At 49.2% G+C, this 14307-nt stretch overlaps 1 pseudogene across 1 annotated transcript in view; it reads right to left on the reverse strand.

Moving 5' to 3' along the window:
* LOC311133141 overlaps positions 1-14031 on the reverse strand; it is a 68838-nt pseudogene extending 54807 nt beyond the window's left edge. The window contains exons 1-5 of the transcript XR_014615191.1: positions 13765-14031; positions 12755-13663; positions 12158-12463; positions 6924-7077; positions 4384-4476 (exon numbers count right to left, since the gene is read on the reverse strand). The product of XR_014615191.1 is annotated as an uncharacterized misc_RNA (transcript). The remainder of the gene's footprint in view (positions 1-4383; positions 4477-6923; positions 7078-12157; positions 12464-12754; positions 13664-13764) is intronic.
* Between the last annotated feature and the right edge of the window lie 276 nt (positions 14032-14307).

Genomic DNA, 14307 nt, shown 5'->3' on the forward strand with positions numbered 1-14307 from the left:
TGGCAAATTGCAAGAGGCTAAAAGTAAACACTGCCTTCAAAGCCAATCTCATTAATCTGAGGTATGAAAAGTATTCTTGTTACTGTGTATATTTTATTAGTTCCGCTTAGTGCATGAGAGCGTATTCCTTAACAACTGAACAAATTATTTTCCTGGGAAATGGTTCCAGTGCAGCAAGCAGTTTCAGCACGGCACAGTAATATGATATTGACTGTTATAGGAGGGGGTCGCAGTTCCGGAACGACCCACTCGGTGTCCTCCTCCAACAACCTTAGGCACCTCCTCACTCACAGTCTGGACTAATCTGTATCCTATTGGTGTCACCTGTGTCTACCTGTTCACCTGTGTATTTATTCCCTCACCTCCCTGTATTCCCTTGCTCAGTTTTGTCTGCTAGTTTCTCGATGCCAAGCAGTACGAATCAGTGTCTGATCGCGAGACGTATGTACAGGTACTTGAGAAGTGTTCTCCCTGTTTCATTGTTGTTTCAGTCGTAGTTAGTATTTTGTATTTTTGCTGTCAGCCTGTTTTTGGAGACCAATTTGCTCCTCCTTTATTTTATTGTGACAAGTCCATTATTTTGTATCCTGGTATTGGGACCACCAGTAAAGATCATTGTTTCACCATCTCTGCCTACTGCCTACTGTCAATCCTGCACCGCACCTGGGTCACACCTCACACCAACCCTTGCAATTGACTACATAACCACATACAATTGGGCAATTCTAAGGGCCCAATTTAGTATGAATCTGAACATATTGTAAATCAATCTGATAATTCAGAGACCATTACATAATGACTATCCATTTATGTAAGAATCTCAAGCCATTCCAACACTGTGCATGTCAAGAGTGTGTGTTTGAGTATGTATGAGTGTGTGTCTACACTTTAGGGAGCAAATATGCAATTTGTTCCAGTCTGAGAGCTGACCTTAGGTATTGCTTTCTCTGTGCAGTCAATGCCAGAACAAAACATTAACCAGAACCACGGATTTTGCTGAAGCCAGAATCACAACTACAGTACAGACAGAGAGTAAAACATGATCAAAACCTGTCATAGCCTCCTACTCTATCACATCAACCTTAATAAAATGTATCAATATTTTCCCTCTAGAGACAATGCAGATTCACTAGGGAGGGATTATATCTCAGGGAGTCAAACAAGGCTGACTATTTTACAGGGGTGAGGACAGTGAGGACAGAGAAAGATAGGGAGAAACAGAAAGGGAGAGAGAGAGAGCGAGAGAGGGAGTGAGAGGGAGAGAGAGAGGGAGAGAGAGAGAGAGCGAGAGAGAGAGAAAATGAGAGAGAAGGGAGAACAACCGGTGAGAGAGAGCAGCATTGTCAAAAGACACAGGGAGAGGTTGATTCTTTTCAAGCTGAATAATGCAGCTGCGGGTCCAATCCCAGGAACAGTTAGAGACAGTGAGAGGGGACAAAATGCTCTAACCAACCCAGGCACGGTTAGCCTTCTGCTGGGTAAGAGCAGCCTGAGCCCTGGGCACGTGGGGCTCTTATGCAACGCGGTCAGCAGATGTTCTACGCAAGCAGTGTGTGTGTGTGTGTCACAGAATGACTGTCTGTAAGGCATGCATGTGTGTGTGTGTGTGTACTGACTGAAAGCATGTGTGAATTTGTGTGTGCCTGTTTGTACGGTACTATATTTGTGTGTGCCCAGGGATGTTCTGTTTTTCTATGTGAGTTTGTGTGCATGTTATGACTGAGTGTTTGTGACAATGTGTTTATGTATGTGAGTGTATCTAAGGGGGAAGGTGCACAGTGCAGCCAGAGACGAATGCTCATCTGTTCAGACACAAATTCTGCTTTGGTGACTGAGTAAAAGAAAAGCATACTTTGATCACATGGCACACCAAGAAAGGAAACATGACAACCCATTGCCTCACGACACAATGTTCAGTCCCTATGAAGATACTGCAACAGGAAGCACACACACACCCGTACACACTTATACACGCATGCATACACACACACACATGCTAACAGAAAATATAAGACATCTATTTCTAGTTATGAAAAAATACTAACCCGCAAAATCTATATTTGAATCCTCAGCCTAAGAACGTTACAGCTGAGTGGATTCAGCTGCAAGGGACATGTGATAAAAATGGCACCGACAGCGTGCGTTCCTGATGAACTATGCTGGAAATATTATAATCACACACATGAGATTACATCTGTGAAGCGTTACTGGGAAAATTATTTAAACATTTATGAAATCAGCTTTCATATGGTAAGGCTGACCATAGGAACGGTTCTCAACATAATTAAATGCTTAAAGATTCAAACATCCAGATATGGAGATAGAGTAGATAGGTAGGTAGATACTGTAGTTGATACATAACCCAGAATACATTTGTTAACATTAATTATACTCTCATCCAGTGAGCAATACTAGCCAGTTCAGGCTATCAGCCTATGATCAGTGTAATATTTGTTGAAATGGCAGCAGTGAAACAATGTTAGTAAGTAAAGAGTTGGTTCTCACATTAAATGTGGCTGTGACTGGAGTGACAATGTCTTCATGCTGCTCTCTGAAACAATCACTGAGGGGCTGCAGCAGCCCCATGCCCATCATACAACAACACAACCTCTCAGCCTCATCCATTGCTCCCTCCCCCTCCTGCAGACATAGACGCTCCAACAAGGCGTGACCTGGGGGGAGGAGAGAGAGAGAGAGAGAGAGAGAGAGAGAGAGAGAGAGAGAGAGAGAGAGAGAGAGAGAGAGAGAGAGAGAGAGAGAGAGAGAGAGAGAGAGAGAGAGAGAGAGAGAGAGAGAGAGAGAGAGAGATTCAGACAACAGATATCTAGGGATGACACGCACTGTTATGAAGATATAGATACTGCAGATAAAGACATGAATATTGATGAGAGCAGAGGCTTTATCTAGGGTGAGATGTTAGATAACCGATGCAGATTCAGATTCAGCCTTGAGCTTTTGATCTACAGTACATCATTACATGGGGAGAGAGGAAGACGTGCTAATTAGCCTACAAAACGCTGAAACAAAACTAGAAACAGTTTGTATGGATAGTTTTAGCTCCCACATTTTAGTCATTTTAGCAGACGCTCTTATCCAGAGCGACTTACAGTTAGTGCATACATTTTCATACTGGCCCCCCGTGGGAATCGAACCCCTAATCTTGCCATTGCAAACGCCATGCTCTACAAACTGAGCAACACAGGGCCAAATAGTTAATGTATCACTGTGTGTTATTTCATCTCGGGCCTAACAACACCCGTGCCAATATATCCTCCAAACACCGGCTTCTCTGGTATTATCACTTAAATATGGTACTGTAAAACAGTATTGTGTTAGTACTATTATTTTATAAATACAGTGTTTTCAGCTGCTCTGTACAACATCTATTGGTCCTGAGGAGGACAAAAGAGGGCACCTACTTAGAAATCACATGATGAAAATGTATTTCTGCAAATGCCACGGTTTAACCTTCACATTAACAGCTGGCATTTAAACAGTACTGTATAAACCATCAAAATAACAGTATTTATCAGGACCATCCTGGTCAATCAGTCTTAGGAGGAGGGGAGGAATAATCATACCACATTGCTCAGCTTTTTGTGGTATGAAAGTGATGGAGAAGTCGTAGATTGTGGGATTATTATAGAGTCATAGATGGTGGAATTATTATAGAAATCACTGTGATATTCTGAAAATCTGTGAACAGGCCTAGACAGAGACAGGGAAGGCCTGATGTTCTAATCCAGAGAGCTCACAATCATGGCATTGTGACCAGAGGAGCTTTTGGTGAGGCGAAGTACTCCCCTACTGATCCATGTTCTACTGGCCGGTGATTCAATTAAAACAGTCATACTATAAATAATCTATAATGCTATTATAAACATGTTATAACTTCAATTAGAAAACGTGAGCCACAGAAAAAAAGTTTGTTTAAATGTCACATTTCCTAATGCAAATAGAGGCAAATGTCAATTACATACCATTAACAACGAAGGAATAAAAATCCAGAAGGGAAAAAAAATGTAATCCCTCGTGACGCTGCAAAGTAGTTTTTACCACGTTGTGATTACGATTGGCTCTTGTTCGCCAGGTAGCAAAAATACATTTAGCAATATAAAATGTATTCTCGTCCTTGCAACGTGTGATGAGGTGATGTCGAAGGAATCAGGCGCAGGAGGGTAATTCACCCCCTTGATGCGCAGCTCCAGCAGCGCGCCGACACCGGCCTCGGGGACGGCCAGGAGGACGCGGAGCAGGGCAAGCCGGATGGCGACGGTGGAAATCCCGCAACAGGGAGGGATCGAGGATATCCCTCTCCGGGACCCAGCACCGCTCCTCCGGACTGTACCCCTCCCACTCCACGAGGTACTGAAGGCCCCCCACCTGACGCCTCGAATCCAGGATGAAACAGACAGAGTACGCCACGGCCCCCTCGATGTCCAGAGGGGGCGGAGGGAACTCCCGCACTTCAGACTCCTGGAGCGGACAAGCCACCACCGGCCTGAGGAGAGACACATGGAACGAGGGGTTAATGCGGTAATCAGGAGGGAGTAGTAACCTGTAAGTAACCTTGTTTATTCTCCTCAGGACTTTGAATTGCCCCACAAACCGCGGGCTCAGCTTCCGGCAGGGCAGGCGGAGGGGCAGATTCTGGGTTGAGAGCCAGACCCGATCACCCGGTACAAAGACGGGGCCTCACTGCGGTGGCAGTCAGCGTTGGCCTTCTGGCGATGCACGGCGCGTTGGAGCTGGACGTGAGCAGCGTTCCACATCTCCTCTGCATGCCGAAACAAGTCATCCACCGCAGGAGCCTCGGTGGAAGAAATGGCGTTAGGTTAATGGAGGATTGTCGGAGAGAGTTCTGGGCATATTCGGCCCATGGCAAGAACACCGACCACTCCCCCGGCCGGTCCTGGCAGTAGGAACGCAGGAACCTACCCACATCCTGATTCACTCATTCCACCTGCCCATTAGACTCAGGGTGGAAACTAGAGGTCAGGTTGACCGAGATCCTCAGATGTTCCATGAACGCCTTCCTGACCCTGGCTGTGAACTGGGGACCCCGGTCAGACACTATGTCCTCTGGTACCCCGTAGTGCCGGAAGATGTGTGTAAACAGGGCCTCTGCAGTCTGCAGGGACGTGGGGAGACCGGGAAGAGGAAGGATGCGGCAGGCTTTGGAAAAGCGGTCCATAACGACCAGGATTGTGGTGTTACCTTGAGAGAGGGGAAGATCAGTAAGGAAGTCAATACACAAGTGGGACCATGGCCGTTGTGGAACTGGTAAGGGCTGTAACTTACCCACTGGGAGGTGCCTAGGTGCCTTACTCTGGGCGCACACCGAGCAGGAGGAGACATACACCCTCACGTCCTTAGCCAAGGTAGGCCACCAGTACTTTCCGGTCAGGCAGTGCACTGTACGACCGATACTTGGGTGACCAGAGGAGGGGGAATTGTGTGCCCAATAGATCAGACGGCCACGGACAATAGACGGCACGTACTGCAGCCCAGCTGGACACTGAGGTGGAGTTGGCGCCCGCTCTATGTCCACGTCCATCGCCCACACTACCAGCGCCACAATGCAGGAGGCCGGGAGTATGGGGGTGTTGTCTATGGGCCTCTGCTCTGTGTCGTACAGCCGTGAGAGTGCATCTACCTTCACGCTCTTCGTACCTGGGATGTAAGACAGAGTCAAATCTAACCGGGTGAAGAATAGGGCCCACCAGGCCTGGCGAGGTTTCAGCCTCCTCGCTGCCCGGATGTACTCCAGGTTACGGTGGTCTGTCCAGACGAGGAAAGGGTGTTTCGCACCCACGAGCCAGTGCCTCTACACGGTCAGGGCTCGGACAACAGCCAACAGCTCCCGATCACCAACGTCGTAGATCTGCTCCACTGGGCTGAGCTTCTTGGAGAAGAGGGCACAGGGGCGGAGCTTGGGTGGCGTGCCCGAGCGTTTAGATAGGACAGCGCCTATCCCTACCTCGGATGCATCCACCTCCACTACAAACGGTAGTAATGGATCGGGATGGGCCAGTACTGGGGCTGAGGTGAACAGAACCCTCAGGTTTCTGAAGGCCCTGTCAGCCTCAGCAGACCAGCAAAGCCGGGAAGGCCCATCCTTCAACAGAGATGTGATGGGAGCTGCGACCTTGCCAAAGCTCCGGATAAACCTCCGATAGTAGTTGGCAAAGCCAATAAAGCGCTGCACCTCCTTGACCGTGGTTGGAGTTGGCCAATTATGCACGGCTGAAATGCGATCTCCCTCCATCTCCACACCTGAGGTGGTAATGCGGTATCCGAGGAAGAAGATGGACTGTTGGAAAAACAGACACTTTTCTGCCTTGGCATAAAGGTCATGTTCCAACAGTCGGGGCAGCACTTTGCTAACCAGGGACACGTGCTCGGCGCGCGTAGCGTAATACGCCAGAATGTCATTGATGTATACCACTACACCGCGACCAAGCATGTCCTGAAACACCTCGTTCATAAAGGACTGGAAGCATTCATCAAACCGTAGGGCATCACCAGATATTCGTAATGCCCCGTTGTTGTGCTGAATGCTGTCTTCCACTCGTCCCCCTCTCGGACACGCACCAGGTTGTACGCACTCCGGAGATCTAATTTTGTGAAGAAGCGCGCCCCATGCATTGACTCGATCACAGATGGAATAAGGGATAGAGGATAACTATAACGTATTGTCCCTAACAAACCCGGACCCTAATGGTCGACTGTCAAGTGCTCTGATGGGGAGTGGAATGGATAGGGGAACCAATGTAATGCCTAGACTATGTGCAAATGACCTGTCCATAAAGTTCCCAGCTGCGCATGATTTGACCAGCGCCTTACACTGTGTAATCAGGAATGTGGATGTGTAGGGTACAGTGCGCAGCAGAGGGCTCTGAACGTGTGTGTGTGTTCGATACCTGGGGTGACACGCGAGTGCCCTGCCTTTCCGCCTCCAGACCCAAAAGAACGCTGACAGCCGCGTGCAGGTGAATGTCCACTCGTGCCACGAGAGTGACACTGGCGCTGTCGTCCTCCGCTCTTCCAGATCGCCTCTCCACCCAGCTCCATGACCTCGGGATCCAGGATGGGGGGGGGGGGGGGGGGGGGGGGTTGGAATGGGCAGGCCCTTCCAGGACGTCCTCTAGCAGCCAGCAGGTTGTCCAACTGGATGGCCATGTCCACCAGTTGGTTGAAGGACAAAATGGTGTCCTGGCAGACTAGCTCCCTTTGGACATCCTCTCGTAGATGGCACCGGAAGTGGTCGATGAGGGCCCGCTCGTTCCACCCGGACCCATCCTCTAGAGTCTGAAATTCCAGAGCGAAGTCCTGCGCGGTCCTCGTCCCCTGCCTCAGATGGGCCAGCCACTCGCCCGCCTCTCTACCTTCGGGCAGGTGATTTTAGAACAAGAACAGCGCCGGAAGAAGATGGCTGCCGTTTTACAGCCCTCTAACCAATTGTACTATTATGTGTGTTTTTCCGCGTTATTTGTAATTTATTTTGTACATAATGTTTATGCCATCGTCTCTTATAACCAAAGAGAGCTTCTGGATATCAGGACAGCGATTACTCACCTCGCGTTGGACGAACACTTTTTTTTCAACGAGGCGTTCGCGAAGGATATTCTACAGACTCCAGACAAGGCCCAGATCCCCGTCATTCGCGTGAGGAAGAGACGGAGATACCGTGGACGTAGGTCGGGGTGCCTTGTAAAGATCCGACGGCGAACGAGTAAACTGCCTCTCCCATCAATCCTATTAGCCAACGTTCAAGCTTTGGATAATAAAATGGACGATTTAAGATTACGGTTATCCTACCAACGGGACATTAAAAACTGTAATATCTTATGTTTCACGGAGTCGTGGCTGAATGACAACAATGACAACATTCAGCTAGCAGGCTATACGCTACATCGGCAGGACAGAACGGCAGACTCGGGTAAGACGAGGGGTGGCGGTCTCTGTATTTTTGTAAACAACAGCTGGTGCACAAAATCAAATACTAAGGAAGTCTCAAGGTTTTGCTCGCCTGAGGTAGAGTATCTTATGATAAGCTGTAGACCACACTATTTACCAAGAGAGTTTTCATCTATACTTTTCATAGCTGTCTATTTACCACCACAAACCAATGCTGGCATTAAGATTGCACTGAATGAGTTGTACAAGGCCATTAATCAACAGGAAAACGCTCATCCAGATGCAGCGCTCCTAGTAGCAGGGGACTTTAATGCAGGGAAACTTAAATCCGTTCTACCTCATTTCTACCAGCATGTTAAATGTGCAACCAGAGGGGAAAAAACTCTAGACCACCTTTACTCCACACACAGAGACGCATACAAAGCTCTCCCTCGCCCTCCATTTGGCAAATCTGACCATAACTCTATCCTCCTGATTCCTGCTTATAAGCAAAAACTGAAGCAGGAAGCACCAGTGACTCGGCTAATAAAAAAGTGGTCAGATGACGCAGATGCTAAGCTACAGGACTGTTTTGCTAGCACAGACTGGAACATGTTCAGGGATTCTTCAGACAGCATTGAGGAGTACACCACATCAGTCACTGGCTTCATCAATAAGTGCATCGATGATGTCGTCCCCACAGTGACCGTACGTACATACCCCAACCAGAAGCCATGGATTACAGGAAACATCCGCACTGAGCTAAAGGGTAGAGCTGCCGCTTTCAAGGAACGGGACTCTAACCCGGACGCTTATAAGAAATCCCGCTATGACCTCCGACGAACCATCAAACAGGCAAAGAGTCAATACAGGTCTAAGATTGAATCATACTACACTGGCTCTGACGCTCGTCGGATGTGGCAGGGCTTGAAAACTATTACAGACTACAAAGGGAAGCACAGCCGCGAGCTGCCCAGTGACACAAGCCTACCAGACGAGCTAAACCACTTCTATGCTCGCTTCGAGGCAAGCAACACTGAAGCATGCATGAGAGCACCAGCTGTTCCGGACGACTATGTGATCACGCTCTCCGTAGCCGATGTGAGTAAGACTTTTAAGCAGGTCAACATTCACAAGGCCGCAGGGCCAGACGGATTACCAGGACGTGTACTCCGAGCATGTGCTGACCAACTGGCAAGTGTCTTCACTGACATTTTCAACATGTCCCTGACTGAGTCTGTAATACCAACATGTTTCAAGCAGACCACCATAGTCCCCGTGCCCAAGAACTCTAAGATAACCTGCCTAAATGACTACCGACCCGTGGCACTGACGTCTGTAGCCATGAAGTGCTTTGAAAGACTGGTCATGGCTCACATCAACAGCATAATCCCAGAAACCCTAGACCCACTCCAATTTGCATACCGCCCCAACAGATCCACAGATGATGCAATCTCTATCGCACTCCACACTGCCCTTTCCCACCTGGACAAGAGGAACACCTACGTGAGAATGCTATTCATTGACTACAGCTCAGCATTCAACACCATAGTGCCCTCAAAGCTCATCACTAAGCTAAGGATCCTGGGACTAAACACCTCCCTCTGCAACTGGATCCTGGACTTCCTGACGGGCCGCCCCCAGGTGGTAAGGGTAGGTAACAACACATCTGCCACACTGATCCTCAACACGGGGGCCCCTCAGGGGTGCGTGCTCAGTCCCCTCCTGTACTCTCTGTTCACCCATGACTGCATGGCCAGGCACGACTCCAACACCATCATTAAGTTTGCCGACGACACAACAGTGGTAGGCCTGATCACCGACAACGATGAGACAGCCTATAGGGAGGAGGTCAGAGATCTGGCCGTGTGGTGCCAGGACAACAACCTCTCCCTCAACGTGACCAAGACAAAGGAGATGATTGTGGACTACAGGAAAAAAAAGAGGACTGAGCACGCCCCCATTCTCATCGACGGGGCTGTAGTGGAACAGGTTGAGAGCTTCAAGTTCCTTGGTGTCCACATCACCAACGAACTATCATGGTCCAAACACACCAAGATAGTCGTGAAGAGGGCACGACAAAGCCTATTCCCCCTCAGGAGACTAAAAAGATTTGGCATGGGTCCTCAGATCCTCAAAAAATTCTACAGCTGCACCATCGAGAGCATCCTGACTGGTTGCATCACCGCCTGGTATGGCAACTGCTTGGCCTCTGACCGCAAGGCACTACAGAGGGTAGTGCGTACGGCCCAGTACATCACTGGGGCAAAGCTCCCTGCCATCCAGGACCTCTATACCAGGCGGTGTCAGAGGAAGGCCCTCAAAATTGTCAAAGACTCCAGTCACCCTAGTCATAGACTGTTCTCTCTGCTACCGCACGGCAAGCGGTACCGGAGTGCCAAGTCTAGGTCCAAAAGACTTCTCAACAGCTTCTACCCCCAAGCCATAAGACTCCTGAACAGCTAATCATGGCTACCCGGACTATTTGCACTGCCCCCCCACCCCATCCTTTTTACGCTGCTGCTACTCTGTTAAGTATTTATGCATAGTCACTTTAACTCTACCCACATGTACATATTACCTCAACTAGCCGGTGCCCCCGCACATTGACTATGCAACGGTACCCCCCTGTATATATAGCCTCCCTACTGTCACTTTATTCTATTGTGTATATATAGCCTCCCTACTGTCACTTTATTTTTTACTTCTGCTCTTTTTTTTCTCAACACTTTTTTGTTGTTGTTTTATTCTTACTTTTTTGTTTAAAATAAATGCACTGTTGGTTAAGGGCTGTAAGTAAGCATTTCACTGTAATGTCTGCACCTGTTGTATTCGGCGCATGTGACCAATAAAATTTGATTTGATTTGATTTTGATCGAAGACTGCCCGAAAGAGGCGAGTGAACTCCCCGTAGTTGTCCAAAGCGGCTCCTCCTTCACTCCAGAGCTTTCCCCGAGAGGCAGGAGATGAGGGTGGACACCTTCTCCCGCTCCGATAGAGCCGGGCTGATGTTCGAATAGTATAACTCCAGTTGTAGGAGGAATCCCTGGCAGAGGGTAGCTGTCCCGTTGAAATCCCGTGGTCGGGATATATGGATCCCTCTGGGTGCTGGGGTGTGGGTGGCTGGATCCGGTCCCTCAGCTGTTCCCGATCCATCGCTTCTCCTAAGCTGGCTAGAATTGTTGAATGCTCCCTGACCCGTGCCACGACTCCAGGCATGTGCTCCTCTCCTGCTGACTCCATGTCTGGTGTGTGATTCTGTGATGAGGTGATGTCGAAGGAGTCAGGCGCAGGAGGGTAAATCACAGAATAACAGGCTTTATTCCGCAATTACAGAGTTACGCAGAAATGCGTCAAAACACTCTAGTGCGCATAACAGGCGCACTGGAAATACACGGCACACAGGGAAATATCCCGGTGATACAAAATACACAGAGCTCCACCGAGCTTCACTATCCTCCAAAATAAACAATCACACACAAAGACAAGGGGGCAGAGGGAATATTTATACAGGTACTGATGAGGGGAGATGAACCAGGTGTGTGTAATAAACAAGACAAAACAAATGGAATGATGAGATGCGTAGCGGCAGTGGCGACGAACGCCGAAGCCTGCCCAAACAAGGAGAGGTGACAGCTTCGGAGGAAGTCGTGACACAATGGATGGTTTTTGGACAGGTAATAATAATTCAAAGCTATTTTAGCTATCTAGCAGTGTGATTAAAAGAACATTGCTAAAATGCGATGTTGCTCCTATTTCATGCAATAACCAACACTCTTTAGATACACATACAGTATTATGATGAACAACCTTATCCAAAGGAAAGTGATTTTTTTTGCCTTTAAAGTCACACACATGAACAAACAACAACAGCAGCACCAGCGAAACAGTTTACATGCTAGTGACCTCTGTCCCAATTTAAACTCTGCTGTTGATGTTCTCTGAAACAGATCCATGTCACATGACTGATTACTCAAATAGCTAAACCAGGGCCAGACTGGATAACAAGATGGTCTGGCTGACCGGATGGAGTGATGAACTCATCATCAAGCTTGACAGGTCAAATCCCTGTTGGGAAAAAAGGCATCTAACCACATTATTTACCTCCTTTCTACCAATGTTACTCTATAAGTCATGAAGCACCTCTATGCTCAGTCACTTACCAGAAAAGACATCTTGATAGGGCTCTGTGGTGGTGGTCTGGACACCTCGTCTGGTGCCTAGGGTCAGACTCGCCCCTGGAAAGCCTCTTTCTGACCCCCCATGTTCCTGGAGGTCAGTGGCGGACTCATGCCTCAATCTGAGGCCTTCCAGAACCTTGGTCCAGTCTGCTGAATGACTGAAAGGCCCGGCGATACTGCAGGACCTCTGCCTGGTGGTTCTCCATCTCTGGGCCTTGTGGCCCCCATACCCTGCCCCAGAGCCTGGCTCCATCCTACGGGGGATATGGGGGCTCTGGCTTGGAGAGCCTATGGGTGAGGTCAGCTGCCTGGTGGTGGTCTTCATGTAGGAAGGGTGGATGGGAGGACAGGGCTTGACAGTGGAGGTAGTGGAGGACATCCTTCTGGAAAGAGATCTTTTGGAACTGTAACTCGTCAGCAGAGAGACAGAATAGCTACTCTTTCTCCTGCTCAGGGACCGGAAGTCTCTCCCCCTGTCCCCCTCCTCCTCCCTCTCCACAGTCAGTTCCATGTTACTCACACTTCTGGATGAACCTGAGTCCGGTCCCAACCTGATGCACCTGACCACCTCGATGGTGCTACCCTCCCCATCAAAGCTCTGGCTCTGAGTCAGCTGGGAGGTCAGCACCGGGCTCTCCAGGTCGTCCTGAGTCTCCTAAGCGCTCTCATAGGACATGGTAGTGGAGTTGGTGTCTGGGAAGCTGTAGGTGCTGGTGGTTTTGGGCAGGGGGCTGCCGCTGCTCCTCTCTGTGTCCTGGTCCGCCGAGGGGCCACTGTCGCTTGGTGAACCTAAATCTGACTCCCCCCCAGATGCGCCAGATGCAACACCTCCCTCTGCCTCTGATTGTCTACGCTCAGCACTTTGGTCTGGTCCTGCAGTATCAGTACCAACAGGTGTCTCATCAACCTGTCCCTTGTCCAGGTCTGGCCCCAGAGTGGAGCCTACCTCTTGTGGGTCAGATGGGTCAGGGGCTAAGGGTTTAAAATCACCATCTGAGGTGGAGGAGGTGATCCCCTCAGCCAAAAGGACAGAGACTCTATCCAGGACCACATCAATGTTCCCATGATTCTCCCTGATAGCCTGCTGGATGTCAGAGAGCAGATCCTCATGCTCAGCCATAGCAGAGTGGAAGCTGTAGAGGTCCCCGTCTGATCCTGAACTGGTCCTCCGGCCCTCGTCCTCTGCCTCCGACGTTGTCAAGCGGCCATGCTCTGGGTCACCATCCGACATCATTCCCAGCTCGTCTGCAGAGAGGCAGATCATCAGCCTCCTCCAGCTGGGACCTCTTGCCGTCCAGGATAACCTCCTTGGACAGCCCCTTTGCCTTAGACAGACTCTTCCTGATCTGCATGCTGGAAAACACAGAGCTTTTGGATTCCGATTGAGATTTCTTCTTGTCACCATCTCCCCCTTTGGACTTGACTTTCTTGGAGCTCTCAGGTTCCCTGTCCTCGACTCCCCCATCACAGGGGGCATCTTCCCCTGCTACCTTCCTCTGCTTGGCCTCCTGGTTCCCCATCTTCCTAAACAGGCAGACCCCCTTGGCAATCAGGCCATGCTACTGGGGCTGGGGCTGCTGCTCCTGGGTTGTTGAACTGGCTCTCTGGGAGCTCAGCACTAATCCCTGCCTGCTCGCCGGTGTTGCGAGCAGCTGTGAGATTCTGCTGCTGAGAAAAGGCTGACAGGCTCACTCTCTCCCTTCCCCTCCCTCCTCCTATCTGCTCTGTTGCAGAATGGGCTGCTGGATGAGCGACCCAGCCAAGCATGTTTAATGCGAGGCTCATCCCCGTCCAGAGAAGGCGGAAGCGTCTGGTGAGGATGATGTTGCTGTTGCTGCTGTCTGCGGAACAGGTTGGTCACACTACTCTTCCTCCTGTCTTTAAAGGTTGTGGTGAAGAAGATCTCCTTCAGGAAAGGTACCTGGGTCTCTATGGTCTGTATGGTCTGCATCCTGACTGCAGGAGGGTACAAGCTGGACAGTCTAAATTAACAACAGAGAGAGTGGAAGTATTCAGTAGCCATTCATTCAGTTTATATTTAAACATAATCTTTACAATCAGATGAAATGCACTTTGTTTTCAATGGAGCCTATAAGTAAGACAGAAGAAAAAAAAAACCTCTAGGCAAAATTCCTATTCAAACTCCCTATCACTTTTTGTCACATAATATAGTCGGACCATAATGTATGCTTTCAAAGTGTCTGCTATTGCCATTATCATTAATCCA

The sequence above is a fragment of the Coregonus lavaretus genome (genome assembly GCF_964263955.1).
Source record: "Coregonus lavaretus genome assembly, chromosome: 1".
NCBI classification, from domain to species: Eukaryota; Metazoa; Chordata; class Actinopteri; order Salmoniformes; family Salmonidae; genus Coregonus; species Coregonus lavaretus.